The sequence below is a fragment of the Lutra lutra genome, chromosome 14 (assembly GCF_902655055.1).
Source record: "Lutra lutra chromosome 14, mLutLut1.2, whole genome shotgun sequence".
NCBI lineage: Eukaryota > Metazoa > Chordata > Mammalia > Carnivora > Mustelidae > Lutra > Lutra lutra.
The window spans coordinates 48,496,059-48,513,017 of NC_062291.1; the positions used below are offsets into that span (position 1 = coordinate 48,496,059).

Sequence of the window (16,959 nt, forward strand, 5' to 3'; positions counted from 1 at the left end):
TTGATGAGAAATTCACACCTGCCAATAAAAGGAGGCCAAGGCTTGCCCTGTGCTCACAACAACATCCAAAACCCAAATTAGAAACCAACTCTTACTATGGACTCTGAAAAACGATCTGAGAATTTTGAAGGGGTGGGGGGTGGGAGGTTGGGGGCACCAGGTGGAGGGTATTGTAGAGGGCACGGATTGCATGGAGCACTGGGTGTGGTGCAAAAATAATGAACACTGTTATGCTGAAAAAAATAAAAAAAAAATTAAAAAAAAAAAAAAAAAAAAAAAAGAAACCAACTCTTATTTGGTTTGGTGATGATGAAATGAGGAGGACATTAAACAAATTGCATTACGTGAAAGCAGTGAGTGGACCTGAACTCTGTGTTTACTGCCACGGGAAGACTCCGCGGCAGACCCTGGTCTTCTGAAGTCTTTCACATCGTTTGGCTGCCAAGTGGGAAGGCCAGGCTGGAGTTTAGATGGAGTTTAACTCTTAAGTCCCCCAAGGAAAATCAAGGTTGCCTTCCTTCAGGACAAGGAGGGTAAATTCAGCTGGTTGTCCTCTTCTCAATTCCCCTCAATCCAATGAAATCGTCTAGTTTCAGTTCCATAGAGGGAGCAATAAATATTATGACAGGGAAAAAAATGGCTCTAAAATTTAAATAGCATCATGACGTAAGGTGCCCACACATCCAGTTTAACTCTGTCACTAGGATTTGAATATAATCAAGCATGGAAAAGCTCTAGAAAGTCCTAGAGGAGACAATGCTAGATATCTTCATGTCTCAATTTCTCTATGAGGTTTTGAAACAAGGTGACTCTGAAGTTTCTTGGGAAGTCCAATCAGTCACTAAGATATCCCTAAAAGTTTCAACAGCTTCTTTGGAGTGTGTTCTTGAGGGTTCAAGAAGTTAAAATTAGAAGACCCCAACTAAGACCATGAGTTAAAGGACCCCCGAGAACACCATCTTCCCAGAGCACATTATCCTGCTGACAGGGCCGGCCCACCCAGCCTGGGGAAAGACCTTTCCCTGTCCTGTGCACTGCAGAGCAGGGAGGGAGGGGGCAGGGCAGAAGCTGCCAGAAGCCAGAGGAAGGAAGAGAGAAGCCATATGCTATTCCCTCCCCAAATGCCCATAACATACTTGAATCTAATCTGAATCCTCCAAGCTTTGGCAGAAGATGCTAAGGAAAAGAGTTCTTCTAAGTAAGTCTAAGCCCCCTTGTTGCTAGCCTGGGAGGAGATTTGCAAGGTCCAAAATGACCCTCCTTGCACCTTTCTTCTCACCCACCTTCCCTGCCACCTGAGGAGGGACTCCAGCAAACCTGAAGAGATGTGTCCTCCAAGGTGAGGTCCATAGGCCCATCCAATCTGTTTTTTTTTAAGAGATTTTATTTATTTATTCCACAGAGAGAGATCACAAGTAGAGAGACAGGCAGAGAAAGAGGGGGAACAGGCTCCCTGCTGAGCAGAGAGCCCAATGCGGGGCTCAATCCCAGGACCCTGGGATCATGACCTAAGCCGAAGGCAAAGGCTTTAACCCACTGAGCCACCCAAGTGCCCCCAATTTGACCATTTTTATTTAAACCAAGAATCTTTGGAATTTTTCATAGAAACTTGGTATTAACAGAAATCTGCCTAAAAAACTATTTTATCATATTCCACAAGTGAGCTCCTGAGTTTACCAAACATTGAAATCTGCCACTATCCCTACTAAAGTGCGTGTTGTGAAATCATACCTCTTCTGCCTCCCCTCTGGATAGCAGGGTTTCCTCTACAACAAGTGGCAGTTTTTAGACATGGGACAGCAGGCAGCAGAGGACCGCAATCCTGAAGAGAAGGGAAACAGGTAAGGTGAGCCGCAAGATTTCACCAGCCTATTGTCTAGAGACAATTTCCAGGCTTGCAGTTCAGGGAGGGGAAACCCAAACAGAGCCCAGCAGGGTGGATTTGTGGATACACAGATTAGAGTTTCAAGAGTTCAAGAATATCAGAATTTTCAGGGCAGATTTCCCGGGGGGGAGGCTGTCCAGAAAGAAAGTTCTGGAAATCTGCAAAAGGGAACCCCTTGAATCTTCTGTATATAAATATACATATGTTTGAGGAGAAACCACCAAAGCCAGCACAGAATCACTAGAAATGCATAGATAGCACAATTCCCAGAGCTCATGCAAAGTCAAGAATAGTTTATCTCCCACTAATTAGAAGAGAAATGCCTCCTGTGCACAGGGCATTAGGTAGAATCTTCAGGGGAGCATCAGCTTAGTAATGGAGATAAACACATCTTAGAATAAAGACTCACCAGATCTGCCCTCTGGAAGGTGGGTGCCTGGGTGGCTCAGTCAGTTAAGCAGCTGACTCTTGATTTTGGCTCAGGTCATGATCTTAGGTCCTGGGATGGAGCCCAGCATTGGGCTCCACACTCAGCAGGGAGTCTACTTGAAGATTCTCTCTCCTTCTCCCTTGGCCCCTCCTGCTGTGCTCTCACTCTCTCACTCTCTCTCTCTCTTTCTCTCTCTCTCTCAAGCGTGCTCTCTCTCTCTAAAATAAATAAATAAATCTTAAAAAAGAAAAAGCTAGAAGGCAGGCCTCTAAAGCCACAGTGTCCAATATGATAGCCACCAGCCAAAAATGACTGTTCAGTAGCCATATAGAAAGTGTGTTAAGAGCCACATGTGAGTAGCACCTATGCTTTTGAAGAACACAAATTACAGAACACTTCCTCATCAAAGTAAATTCTAAAGAATCCAACGGATTCCAAGTAACTTAGCTGTTTACCAGATACAACCCAACTCTATTTAAAGGAATGCAACAAAATCCAGGCAGCCGACAATATAAAAATCAAAATGTCCACTATCCAATCAAATATTACTGGGCATGCAAAAAAACAAAAACAAAAACAAAAAACAGGAAGATATGATTCGTAACAGGGGTGTGGGAAGCATCATTCCATAGAAACAGACTCTGAAATGAAAGGACTAATGGATGAGCAGACAAGGGCACTAAGCAGCTATTCTAAATTATATATATATATATATATATATATATATATATATATATATATATAGACAGCTCCCCCCAAGTACTCTGCCTTGAAAATTCTGATATTCTTGACCTCTTGAAACTCTAATCTCCATATCCACAAAGCCACTCTGCTGGGCTCTGTTTGAGTTTCTGCTCCCTGAACTGTAAGACTGGAAATTGCCTCTAGACAAGCCTCTAGACAATAGACACACACACACACACACACACACACACACACACACACATTCCAGAATGCAGAGGAAAACATAAGCATAATGAGGGGAGAGAGATGTAAGATATAAAAAATGATCCAATGGAACTTCTGGAGTTGAAAAATACAACAGCTTAAGTGAAAAATATACTGGATGAGATTAAAAGCAGATTATACAATCAGAAGAAAATATTAGTGAACTAAAAGATATAGCAATGGGAACTATGCCAAATAAGCCACAGGAAAAACTTCTAAAAATTAACAGAGTATCAGCAACTTGTGGGACAATATCAAGAGGTTTGCTTACATTTATCTCAAGTTTTTTTTTTTTTAAAGAGAAGAGGGAAGACAAACACTGAAGGAATAATAATAGCCTTTTTCCAAATCTGGAAAGATCCAAGAACTTCATCAAGCCCCAAGCAAAATAAATCTAAAGAAAACCATGCCAATTAATGTTTTTTTTTATTTTAATTCCAGTTAGTTAACATACAGTGTTATATTAGTTCCAGGCATACAATAGTAATTCAGGGAATCCATACATTTCCCCCAAAGCTCATCACAAGTACATTCCTTAATCCCCATCACCTATTTCACCCATCACCCCTCTGATAACCATCAGTTTGTCCCCTACAGTTATGAGTCTGTTTCCTGGCTTATCCCTCTCTTTGTTTCCTTTGTTCCTTTGTTTTGTTACTTAAATTCCATGTAGGAGTGAAATCATATGTTATTTGTCTTTCTCTGACTTATTTCACTCGGCAATATATTCTCTAGCTCCACCCATGGTGAGATTTCATTTTTCTTCTGGCTGAGTAATATTTCGTTATATACACCATATCTTCTTCAGCCATTCGTCATCAATGGACAGTTGGGCTGCTTCCATAGTTTGGCTATTGTAAATAATGTTGCTATAAACATAGGGGTTCATGTATCCCTTTGATTTTTGGGGGGGGGTAAATACCCAGGAGGGCAATTGCTGGATCATAGGGTAGCTCTATCTTTAGCTTTCTGAGGAAACCCCATACTGTTTTCCACAGTCATGCCAACCAATGTTAAAGAGAAAAATTTTTAAACAGCTGTGCAATGGGGCATCTGGGTGGCTCAGTCGGTTAAGCACCTGCCTTCAGCTCAGATCATGGTCCCAGGGTCCTGGGATTGAGCCCCACATTGGGCTCCTTGCTCAGCAGGAGACCTGCTTCTCCCTCTCCCTCTGCCTATCACTCCCCCTGCTTGCTCTCTCTCCCTCTGTGTCAAATAAATAAAATCTTTAAAAAATAAAATAAAATAAAAATAAACAGCTGTGCAAGAAAAAGACACGTTATGTTGAAAATATCAAGGCCTTTTGATCACAAACTTCAATAGAAACTAAGAAAGCAAGAAGACAGTGGAGCAACATCTTCCAACTCTCAACAAAAATACTCTGCCCAACTTGGAATTCCAACTTGGAATCTGCCCAGCAGAAATATCTTTTGAAAGGGAAGGCTGAATTAAGGCTTTCAGACAAGAAGCTGAGAGAACTCATCCCTGGGAAATCCATGCCTCAAGAGATATTTTTTAAAACCAAGATCTTTAGGGAAATGGTGCCAGGAAGGAAAGGAAAGAAAAAAGGAGCCAGATGGACATCTAGGAATCTGGGTTTACACTAAAGAATTATAAGCCCTATAACTGATTAATATGTGGGTAAATTTAAAAGACTTTTGTCTTATATTTAATATATTTAAGGGGAACTTGGGTGGCTCCATCAGTTAGTTTAAGTGGCCGACTCTTCATTCTGGCTCAGGTCATGAACTCAGGGTCCTGAGATCAGACTCCCCACTGAGTGCAGGGCTCTGTGCTCAGTGGGGAGTCTGCTTGAGATTCTCTCTCCCTCTCTGCTCCTCCCTTCACTTGTGCTTGCTCGCTCTCTCTTTCAAATAAATAAATAAAATCTTTTTTTGAAAAAGATAACTGTTTAAAGCAAAAATAATGTCAGTGTTGTGTGGAGTGCACAGCATAAGCAGAAGTAAAATACATGTCCACAATAACACAAAGAGTGAAAGAAGGTAAAAGGAAGAATGTTGTGGTCACGTTCTTATGTTATAGAAAAAGCAGGATAATCATTTTTTGAGAGAGAGAGAGAAAGAGAGAGAGCACCCATGAGCAGAAGGAAGGCAGAGGGAGAGGGAGAACCTTAGGCTCAGGTCATGATCTCCAGGTCCTGGGATCAAGCCCCTTGTCGGGCTCCCAGCTCAGCAGGGAGTCTGCTTCTCCCTCTTGTTCTGCCTCTCCCCTGTTTGCGCTCTCTCTGTCTCTCTCTCTCTCAAATGAATAAACAAAATCTTAACAAACAAAAAAAAAAGAGGGAAAAATGAAACAAGATGGGACCGGGGAGGGAGACAAACCATAAGAGATTCCTAATCTCAGGAAACAAACAGAGGGTTGCGGGAGTGGAGGAGGGTGGGAGGGATAGGGTGGTTGGGTGATGGACACTGGGGAGGGTATGTGCTATGATGAGTGCTGTGAATTGTATAAGACTGATGATTCACAGACCTGTACCCCTGAAACAAATAACACATTGTATGTTAATAAAAATTTAAAAAGAGATGCTTAACCAACTGAGCCACCCAGGCGCCCCAGAATAACCTTATTATTATGAATTAAAGATTGAATTGCAAGGCTTCAAGCAGCCAATAAAAAATAAAATGAGAAGAGTTAATAAGCCAATAGAAGAGTAAAATGAATAAATATTGTATGGCAAGAAGCATGAATAAACTTAAGGTACACATAGAAACACAGATGACTTACTGATTTAATGTTCACAGGAATAAAATCAAGTGGCAGAAGAATAAAAAATGAAAAAAGAAAACTGGAACGGCCATATTCATCTTAATCAAAGTAGATTTTAGGGGCGCCTGGGTGGCTCAGTGGGTTAAGCCGCTGCCTTCGGCTCAGGTCATGATCTCAGAGTACTGGGATCGAGCCCCGCATTGGGCTCTCTGCTCAGCAGGGAGCCTACTTCCTCCTCTCTCTCTGCCTCCCTCTCTGCAAGCCTGCTTGTGATCTCTCTGTCAAATAAATAAATAAAATCTTAAAAAAAAAAAAGTAGATTTTAGAATAAGGAATAAATAGGGATCTTTCATAGTAATAAAGGGGCCAATTAATCAAGAAAACATAACAATCCCAAACGTGTATGCCTCTAATAAAAGAACTCTAAGTAAATGAAGCAAATTAAAGTCACAGTGAAATAGCATGACCTACCCACCAGATTGGCAGAAGAAGAAATCCCAGGCGTTGGCTAGGACACAGAGCAATTGGAATTCTCATGTGCAGCTTGTGAGAAGACAAATCCTTACAAACACGGTATTAGTTATCTGTTGATGTGTAACAAAACACCACAAGACTTAGTGGCTTAAAACAACAAACGTTTATTTTCTCACTGAGATCATGGGTCACAAATGCAGGAGTTAAGTCATGGCTTAGTGGCATTTCTCTCATGAAATTGAGCAAGATGTCCGTTAGGGCTACACTCCACTGACCTTCCTCAGTCAAGGAGTCTAAGAGAAGGTAGAGACCCCAACCCCCAACCTCAGAGGGAACCCCTGAAGATCTTCCATGAAAGCATGTCAGGGTAGCCAAACACTACCTACCCCCAACCCATAGAGACACATCAAAGGCATTACTGAGAAGAGTCCCCCTCCCAACCCATGAAGAGCTCAGGCAGGGCCAGGAATCAGGCTGCCTGGATTCACATCCCCACAGGACTACTTATTCAGTGACTGAGCAGGTCACTCTGACCCTCAGTATCTTCATCTATAGGATGGAGATCATTCTAATCCCAGCCTCATAAAATGGTAGTAAGGATTAGGTGAGTTAGTACCTATAAAGCACTTAGCCCGTTGACCAGCCCCTACTACGTTCTCACCCTTCCAGTTCCCTCTGTCACAACCCCTCACTGCTCAGCAGAGGCCCCGCAGTCTGGGGGTGGCCTGGCAGCAAGCATCCCCCTGTGATCCTGGCTGGGCCGACCAGGCTGGGCCAGGAACTAGCACCCCTTCCTGGATGCTGAGGTCATTCGTTGACTTCCTCCCATCAAGCAGGCATGAAAAAGCTGTGAGAGGAAAACCTCCAGGAGTGCAGGGCCGCACAGCACCAGAGGGACCGCTCCCGATTCTGCTGCGGCTGCAGTTCGAGCCTTGCACACGCAGGAACAGCTCAAGTTTAATAAAGGATAATTCCTAGACTGCAAGACTGAAGGGGAATTGGATTCAGATGACAAAGCGAATGCAGCTTAATTGGAACAAAGTTACTCCCTCCTTCCTTGCGCCAACCCCAAGACCAGAATCAGAGAAGCCGGCATGGCAGGGGTGGCCATGACCTCCCAGTGCGGCCTTGTTCCCGATGCAGAACCGTGGATGCTGCGGGATCTGCCATCCGGCCAGAGCTCTTCTCCTGAGATTGTGTCCTGGCCTCGAGCTCAGGCCCCAGGCAGAGAACTTCCTTAAGCTCCCTGTGAGAAGCAGTCACTGAGGAAGCAGACCGGTGCTGTATCCAAAGCTCCTCGCACAGGCCCTGGACTTTGCAGTGGCTGGTGCGAGAAAAGCCAGATGCCAGGAGGATTCAGTCTCCCACCAAACCCCATCCCCCTACCTGGGCTCCTCAGCCCTTGATGTCACTCTCTGACTTTGTCTCCTTCCACTCCTCCATCCTCCCCAGCAACAGTGACCTCTTGCTGCTCCTCTAATGCTGCAGCCCCAGGGCCTTTGCACTAGCCACACTGGCAATGTCCTTTGCTATGAATGTTCTTCCTCAGAAGGTCATCTGGCTTCTTCATTCCCTTCCCTCAAGGCTTTACCTTCTGGATCAGACCTACTCTGATTACCCTGCTGACCGCCAAAATCTACCCAGTGCCCACCCCGTGCCAGGGCCCCTCCCTTATTCCTCTTTGTTACTTTTTCCTCATGTGTCTCATCTGCTAACATACCATGTACTTTAGGTTTAAATCGTGTTTATTATTTATTGTCTCTTTCCCCTCTCTGATAATATAAGCCACAGAACAGGGATCTCTATTTTGTTCTCGGGTGTTTCCAACGCACCTAGAACATAGCAGATGTGTGGATGTACACAGATGGGAATACATGTTGAAGAGAGAAGGGAGGGAGGGAAGAAGAAAGGAATAGAGACGAGGGAAAGGCGGAATATCTGCGACTGGGTTAGAGACACATCTCTAGGAGGCAGCATGGAGGAGGTGGCTGGTCAGTACCAGAGCAGCAGGAGAAATCCTGGGGAGCAGGTGTTAAAGCGCTAAGCTCTGGCCAGCCACCCCTCCTTACCTTGAGGAGCGGGGCTCACTCTTTAAGAGCCTGAATGAGCCGCTTACATGTAAGTTCTTATTCTCTCCATTGTGATGAAGAAAAATCTAAGGTCCAAACCTCTCAGTGCATGCATGGAGTGGAGCTGGGATCCAAATGCCAGACTGGTCCAGCTCCGAGGCCAGAGCCACTCCATCAACACTGTGGATCTGCAAGGAAGAGCCCAGCCATGTTGGGCCAGCTGCACCAGCGCCAGAAGCGACGGGGAGGAACCCGGAAAGGCATCTGGATGCCCTCTGGGGAACCAGCCTTGGCAAGGTCAGTGCGCTGCCCAGCAGTGGGAACCCCCTCCCCTTTCCCCGCAAGCAGACATAACTACATTCACCCACAGAAATGTGCTTCTCCCCACAGACTTCTCCCTTTCAAGCTGCTTCACACCTGCAGCTCTCCCCCTCCTCCAGAAAAGCAGAAGAGGTTCACTTCATAACTCATTCAGCTCTCAGAAATCCGATGGGGAATGAGGGCATCGGGAAAGATGCATCATGCCCCAGGCAGATCATGCCAGGGAGGAGAATCCCACCTTGGACCCCGGCTTTGAGTCCTGCGGGTTTTGGGCCAGGCCTGGAGGCATGGCTGTCATCAAGGGCACCGCACCAGAAGGTCAGCTTCGCTCAAAGTTAGAAAGCGTGCTCCCTGGGACGTGGGATGGTCAGACAGCAATTGTGGGTGAGAGGCAATAAGGAATCTCACACTGTGTGTTGGGACACCAGCAAATGGCCCACAATCCTGGTCTGCGACAGGGATATCTCCCCAGCTTGGAAAGTCTCCTAAGAATGTGATGTTACAAGATGGTGCTGGGAGAAGGGGAGGGAAGTTAGCCCAGGGGTGTTATGACTCTAGGTTCTCCTAAATGGAGGCAGGGATAGAGACAAGCCTCCTCATTCCAGATTGATCCCATTAGTAAACAGAGATGAATCTTTCCCATAAAGAAGGACGCCGACTGCTGCCATTACTAATCACTGGCAAGAAAACTACCAAATAAGGAAAGGATGGAATGATAAATCTACAGGAGGGATGCCCGACAGAACAATTAGACGTGGGAGAAAAACATTCATTCATAGACGTCACCATCAGGCATGTATTATTAATAAAATAGACATTGAGCTCCGTCAATAATAAAAGGAGAGGGACCCCAGCCTCCCCCAGCCCAATAAAGTCATCCACCATCCCTCAGCCTTGGCATTTAGCTCTAGCTGGTATCAGCTCCAAGACAGGGGAGGCTGTCAGATGATGCCACAGCCATGGAGAGAGACACATGGCTCCCTTGTCCCCCTCCTGAAGGCAGGCAGGACTCCTGCTATCCTGCTGCCAACGCACACCTGGGTCCTCCTTTCCATGCCTTAATGGGCCTCCCCAACTATTGCTGTGTAATAGATTACCCCAAAACTTAGCAGCTAAAAACAACATTTATTGTCTCACAGTTCTGTACGGCAGGAATTGGGCACGGCTTGGCTGGTGTCTGCCTCAAGGTGTCCCATGAGGTTGCCATCAAACTGTTAACCTGGGCTGTGGTCTCATCTGAAGACTCCTGGGGAAGGGTTTTTGCAAGGTGACTAGAGGGGTCTCTGAACCTCGTAGCTATTGCCCTGAGGCCTCCATCAGTTCCTCACCATGTGGCCTCTCCACAGGATGGCTTCATGATTCATCACCTGGCTTCCTCACACACACCCCCACACCCTGAGTGAGCAGTTCCCAAGATGGAAGACACCATCTTTTCATAGCCTACTCTGACAAGCCACATCCCAGCCCAAGTGTCCATCAATAGCCAAATGGATAAAGATGTGATACACACACACAGGTTTATTATTGAACCATAAGAAAGAATGAAATCTTCCCATTTGCAACACCATGGATGGATAGAGGGTATTATGCTAAGTGAAATAAGCCAGTCAGAGAAAGACAAATACCATATGATTTCACTCATATGTGGAATTTAAGAAACAAAACAAATGAACAATGGGAAAAAAAGAGACAAACCAAAACACATCCCATAACTTCTATCCATTAGAAATGAGTTACAAAATCTGGACCACACTCCAGGGAAGAGGATTAAATGGGAGGTGGGGATCCCTGGGGGTCTATTTAGAAGCTGCTTGCCATACTCCCTACATGTGGGTGAGGGGGGTAACAAGACAGGGCTGCCAGGCAGAGGATCCTGCTGACTGAGAGGAAGCCAGAGAGCCAAGAAGGTAAAGGAAAAAGGAGAGAGGAAGGAAGGGAGCGAGGGGGGAAGAAAGGGAGGTTGCGAGGGGGATGGAAGAAGTTCATTTACAAGATGTAATATTTTCTCCCAAGATGTGTTCCATTTCCCCCAGCCATACAAAATGCTCAGAAAGTAACAAGGAATTCAGGAATTTGTGTCAACCCCACATCTGCTCCTTAATTCTCCTATAAACATGGCAACATAGATTCAAAAAAAAAAAAAAAAAAAAAACAGTGAAGAAGATCCTTGGAGAAAATGGGGCAGTAGGTGTGGCTAGCAGCCCTGTCCTGTTATCGTCCCCTGACCTTCTTCTCTCCCAGGATTCCTCCAGCCATGCCCCCATCCCTGCATGCACAAGAGCGACTGGCCCAAGGAGACAGAGCAACAGGGAAAAAGACCACATTTTTCAGGACAAGAATGAGGCAGCCCAACTTGGATGGCAGTTGGGGTCCCTCTCTGTCCTCAGGGCTCCCCCTCCCTACCCAGGCTCATCCCAGAGCAACTGTTGCTCTACCTGGTTCCTGGGAGGAAGGAGCTCAGAAGGAACATGGTCCTCTGGCCCAGGACTAGCAATGGGGAGTCAGCTCTGAAGAGACATCTGGAGAAAGAGATAGACATTAATGAAAGCGAGAGAATAGTCACTCCATCCATTTCCATGAGTAATTGATGACCACTTAAACTGCAAGGGAAGGACAGGGCGAGCTGGAGGTCTGGAAACCAACAAAGCCAGGGTGCTGGACAGCCTCGGTGTGCCCCAAAGATAGGACAGAGGGGCCCCCAATGGCCCTTTTTACTCTGCTCAGGACCTCCCAGAAATCTCACACTCTCTTCCACATCTTGTCCTCATTTTGCTACATACATATGCTTCCCAGGAAGTCAGGAAAAGCCTGGCTAGGGTCAAGTTTTCCTCCCTGTGGCAGTGGAAACAGCAGGTGGCCCAGCCAGGACAGTGGAAGACGGAATCAGACCCACATGTCAAGGGCACCAGAGGGATGGCAGGCAGCCTGGTCTCCCACTGCCCTCCAACATCCTTCCACAGCTACATTGAGGAGCTCCTTTGCCCTCTGACTTCTGTTTGAGTGATGGAGAACCGGCAGGGATGGGGAGCAGAAGGAAAGTAGGCCAGGAATATTTATTCCCCTGGCTCTCTCGCTGGGAGACTGAGGGCTGACAGTGTCTGGACCCCTCTCCCCAGGCCCAGTGCTCCTATCCAGCTGCACTCTCCAAGTGACAGGACCCACTGGTTCCAGTGCCCTCCCATCCCACCAGGCCCAGGGGCAGGACCAGTCCCTCCAGGCTTCACCACCTCTTGTTGTCTTCCCTTTACCCTGCCTACATGCTTGAAAACAGTCCCTTTCTTCGGCTTTCCCCCATCACCTATGGCAGGGTACCTGCTGGACCCTGACTGCGACAGGGGCTGGAGTCTGCCAAGTGCCGGGAGCTCATGGCCATGGGGCAAGAGCGATAACTGGACCGAGGAGAGGAAGGCCCTGGTGACCATGGGCTGAGGCAGCCAGGCATATGCGACGGCTGTGCAGACGTTTCCTGTGGCCTCACAGGCTGGGGCCAATGCAATGCCCACACTCTGGGAAGCCCCCCAGATCCAAGCTTCGGACACCCATTCTGCTCCCAGGGAGGGGCATGATCCCCGTAGTAGCCTCGGAGGGATGGAAGGTGGGGTGCCTGGTCCCCCCATCAGCTGACAGGGAATCAAGCTGTCTGCCTTGGAGTGGGCAGGGCTGAGGGCCTGCCTCTGCCTGGAAAGTGCACCGTCCAATCCACTGACCAGCTCTGCAGCCGGCAGGATGCTCTCCTTCCCCCACCTCCTTGCTTTTTTCAAATGTCATGTGAGAAAAACAAACAAACCTTGACAAGATTTGTCAATCCATGTGAGCATTAGAAATAATATATGGGCAGCACCTGGTAGACTTCCTGGCTCATAGACGGTATCCACCAGTGATCATTATTTTTATAATAACAGACAACGTCAACCCAGCAAACTTTCAGATGCCAAGACTTCCCTGCCCAGGGTAAAGCTGACCTTGGCTCATATGTCCCTTCCGTCCGCTCTCAGCCTGTGTTCCCCACTCTTCTCCCAACATTCGAGTCCTCTCGGCTTTGCTCTTCTTTGCATTGGCTCTTGACATGAAGACATCAACACTCCCGTGAGCAAAATTTTCACACATTATACTGTAAACCTCCAAATCAATTTTCTTGTGCCCAAGGTAGGACCTTGGAACATCAGCTGATGAGTGGATATTTTAGTCTAAATAGTCGATTTCATAGCAGTATATTTAGCAATATAACAATATTTGTGTCATACTGGAGCACTGGACCTTATCATCTTCCAAAAACAAGGTGTAAAGGGGGGAAAATCAAGTTTCTAACTGGAATTAAAACAGGAGAAGTTCAAAACCAGGCACACTGCTACCAACAAACCTCTGGTTTTCGTTTCATACTGGTTTTCATACTGGTTTTCGTTGGGCCAGTCAAGGCATGGGATATCCATCTGTGCAAGGAATAAACTAGTAAAAAAGCATTGGTCAGATGCTGAAAGGAAATATCAATGGAGGGAATACAGACATAGGATTGAGAATTAGCTTCAGAAGCACATTCCAGAAGCTGAACCATACATGCTAATATATGATTCTCCCCAAAATATGTATTTAAGAGAAAAAAAGCACAGACTAAACAGTGTGTATGATACATGACTATGTGAAAAGAGGTTTGCGTATCTCTGTACATCTCTGGGTGGAGACACAGAACCAGGTAGCAATGGACACCTCTACAGAGAGAAACTATAGAGGAAAAGTCGGCAAGGGGGAGAAATACAAGGTACCTTGCTTCCTTTTTTTCTTACCATGTGATTGTAAATTGTAGCATAATGATCCAAATGCAGAGAAAATTCATGCACCCATAACTTGCCACAGACAAACAGACTGGCGTTCCATCTCTTCTTGACAACTATTCCAAAAAGTTAATAAAACATCACCAAAGTCAACTTGACATTCGCCTGCTCAATCCTTTCCAGAATCCCTATCAGCAAGGCTTTTTCACATCAAAGACAATTTCCTCCAGCAAGCACATAAAAAGATGGTCAAGATCACTAATCATTAGGGAAATGCAAATCAGAACCCCAATGAGCCACCACCTCATACCCATTAGGATAGCCACCATCAATTAAACAAATTAATAAGTGTTGATGAGGCTATGGAGAAATTGGAACCCCTGTGTGCTGTTGGAGGGAATGGAAAATGGAGCAGCCACTATGGTAAACAATATGGTGGCTCTTCAAAAAAAATCCAACCTGGCACTCCCATATGATCCAGAATCCCACTTCTGGACATACCTCTGAAAGGATTGAAAGCAGGGTCTTGACAAGACATTTGAATACCTGTGTTGGTAGCAGTGTTATTCACAGTAGTCAAAAAGCGGAAGCAATCCAAGTACCCATCCATCAACGGATGGACAAACAAAATGTGATGTATGCATACAACAGAATATCATTCAGCCTTAAAAGGAAGGGTATTCCAATACAGACCTACGATATGGATGAACTTATGTCTACATCTACAATATGGATGAACCTTGAGGGAATTATGCTCAGTGAAGTAAGCTGGCCACAGAGGGATACAGACCACATGACTCCACTTACATGAGGTTCCTAGAGTAGTCAGACTCATAGAAACAAAAAGTAGAAAAAAAAAAAAAAAAGAAACAAAAAGTAGGGCGCCTGGGTGGCTCAGTCAGTTAAGCCTCTGCCTTCGGTTCAGGTCATGATCCCAGGGTCCTGGGATCAAGTCCCATGTCAGGCTCCCCACTCTATGGGGAGTCTGCTTCTCCCTCTGCCTCTTCCCCTACTTGTTCTCTCAATCTCTCTCTCCCCCTCCAATAAATAAAATAAAATCTTTAGGGGCGCCTGGGTGGCTCAATGGTTTAAGCCTCTGCCTTTGGCTCATGTCATGATCTCAGGGTCCTGGGATCAAGCCCCGCATGGGGCTCTCTGCTCGGCAGGGATCCTGCTTCCCCCTCTCTCTCTGCCTGCCTCTCTGCCTACTTGTGATCACTCTCTCTCTCTTTGTCAAATAAATAAATAAAATCTTTTAAGTTAAATAATATAAAATCTTTAGAAAAGAAGCAGTAAGTAGAACCGGGTTTGCCAGGGGCTGGCGGAAGGGGGAGGCTGTTGTTTAATGGACATAGAGCTCCAGCTGTGCGAAATGAAAATTTCTAGAGATTATTTGCACAAGTATATGTCAAAACTGTGGGGATATACCTAAGACGATGGAACTGTGCACTGCAAAATAGTTAAGATGATAAATTTTATGTTACATGTATTTAACCACAATAAAAATAAATTAATAAAAATACATTTCCTCTGCCTCATAAATGTCACTATATGTTATCTGACAGAGCCCCTGAGAGGACACGTTGTATCGAGCTAATGTTTACTCTCTCTGTGTAACATTTTAAATCATCATGTTTAAATCATCATGAATAGCACATCATGTTTAACTCTTGGTTTTTAAAACACATGTAGTCACTCTATGAATCCATGTATACAGCAGTTTTGAAAGGAGAAAAGTATAGCAATGGCAAACATCAGGGGTTACAGGGGTTAGGGGTGGGAACCGTCTCCGAGGTGATGGGATAGTTCTGTACTGGACTGTAGTATGTGACAGGAAAATACACATGTGATGAGATTTCAGTAGCCACCCCCTCAAAAAATACTAGTACATGGAAAAACTGTTGGAATCCAAATCAAGGTCTGTAATTTAGTTAATAATATAGTACCAATATCAACGTCCTGTTTTGATCATTGCACGAGGGTTATGTAAACTGTGTCTCCGGTGTAAAATGGGCAACAGGTACATGGGAACGCTACTGTTTTTGCAACTTGCATGTAAGTCTAAAATTGGTTTATAACAAAAAGACTTTTTTAAAAGTCTCGAAGTACTCGAAGAAATTGTGCTGTAGTGTAGCTGTCTGGAGACAGATTCTGTTTTATAAGGTGGAAGTTGCAGTTCGACCTCTGTAGGCAGGACGTTCGGGCCTTCCGTGATACCTCCAGGGAGAAATCAGGGCGGGTCTGCACAGCACACTTGGTGCCCCAGGCTCCCTGCAGGCGGTCTTCCGTCCCTTTCCACCTACAATGGCTTCTCCCTCAGAACACAGGGCTCTTCTCCCTCATCAGTCTGAACCTCTTCATCATCATCACCTAGAAGAACTTTTTTTTTTACCCCCTTTGTAGCAGTAATCCCCAAGTGCCAGGCATGGTGCCTCATCCCGCCTAATCTTCAGTGCCCCCACTTTACAGATGAAGAAACTGAGCCATGGGGAGGGCAAGGGACAGGCCAAGGCCCCACAGCCCGTGGGTGCTACAGGGTTCTGGATTCAAGGCCAGGCCCAATGACGCCCCCCAGTTGGGTTCCCACACCCCTCCCCCCACCGGCCACCTCAGCTGCCACCTACAGACTGACAAGCGGCAGCAGGTGCGAGGCAAGCCAGTGGGGATGGGGCGCTCATTCAAGGCTGCCAGGGGAGCAGCTGTTCTCTGAGTCCTGGCGGCCTGGGGCCATGCTGCTCTTATGTTCCCCGGTAGATAAAGTGCTCCACTTAGGAGAAGCTCTCTCCACACTGCAGGGCCATTAGCTCGCTGACTCTTGGAAAAACCATTTGGCCAGTGCTGACAGATACAGCCATTACACCATCACTTAGCCCCTCTCGCTGCCCCATCCAGACCTTGGGAGAGGGAGGGGCCACGAGGCACGCAAAACTCAGGGGAGGATCCTCGGGATTCACTTCCTGGCCACAGGCTTCCTCTCCATCGCCGTTAGGCTGCATTTGGCCAGGCCCGAGTTGCTGCAACAAAAGGAGGCTTCAGGCAGTACGGTTTCGCTGTGCTGCCAATGACCTTGTTCTCCTGAGAGCTGTTCGCAGATGGCCTTCATAAGCATCATCTCCCTTGACCCACACAACCCCATGAAGTTGAAATTAGGATTATTATTTCCACAACACAGATAAAGAAATTAGGCACAGAGAGGTTAGGTCGCTTGCCCAATGTCACACAGCGAATAGTGTTGCCTGTCCCACACTGCTATGACCCCACTGGGGTGTTACCATGTATGGGGCACTGGGCCTCAAAGCAGAGTCTCCAGAACCAGGGGATGGGGCCAGGGCTGCT

General features: G+C 46.3%; 1 protein-coding gene across 2 annotated transcripts in view; it reads left to right on the top strand.

Moving 5' to 3' along the window:
• Positions 1 to 16,959, top strand: part of C14H10orf71 (chromosome 14 C10orf71 homolog) — a 53,097-nt gene that overhangs the window by 35,894 nt on the left and 244 nt on the right. Inside the window, exon 4 of one of the 2 annotated variants that reach the window (XR_007122685.1) lies at positions 6,026 to 6,044. The exons of the other annotated variant lie outside the window; for it this stretch is intronic. The gene's annotated coding sequence lies outside the window, so the exon portion shown is untranslated. Of the gene's footprint in view, positions 1 to 6,025; positions 6,045 to 16,959 lie in introns of those variants that run through there. 2 annotated transcript variants of the gene reach the window in all.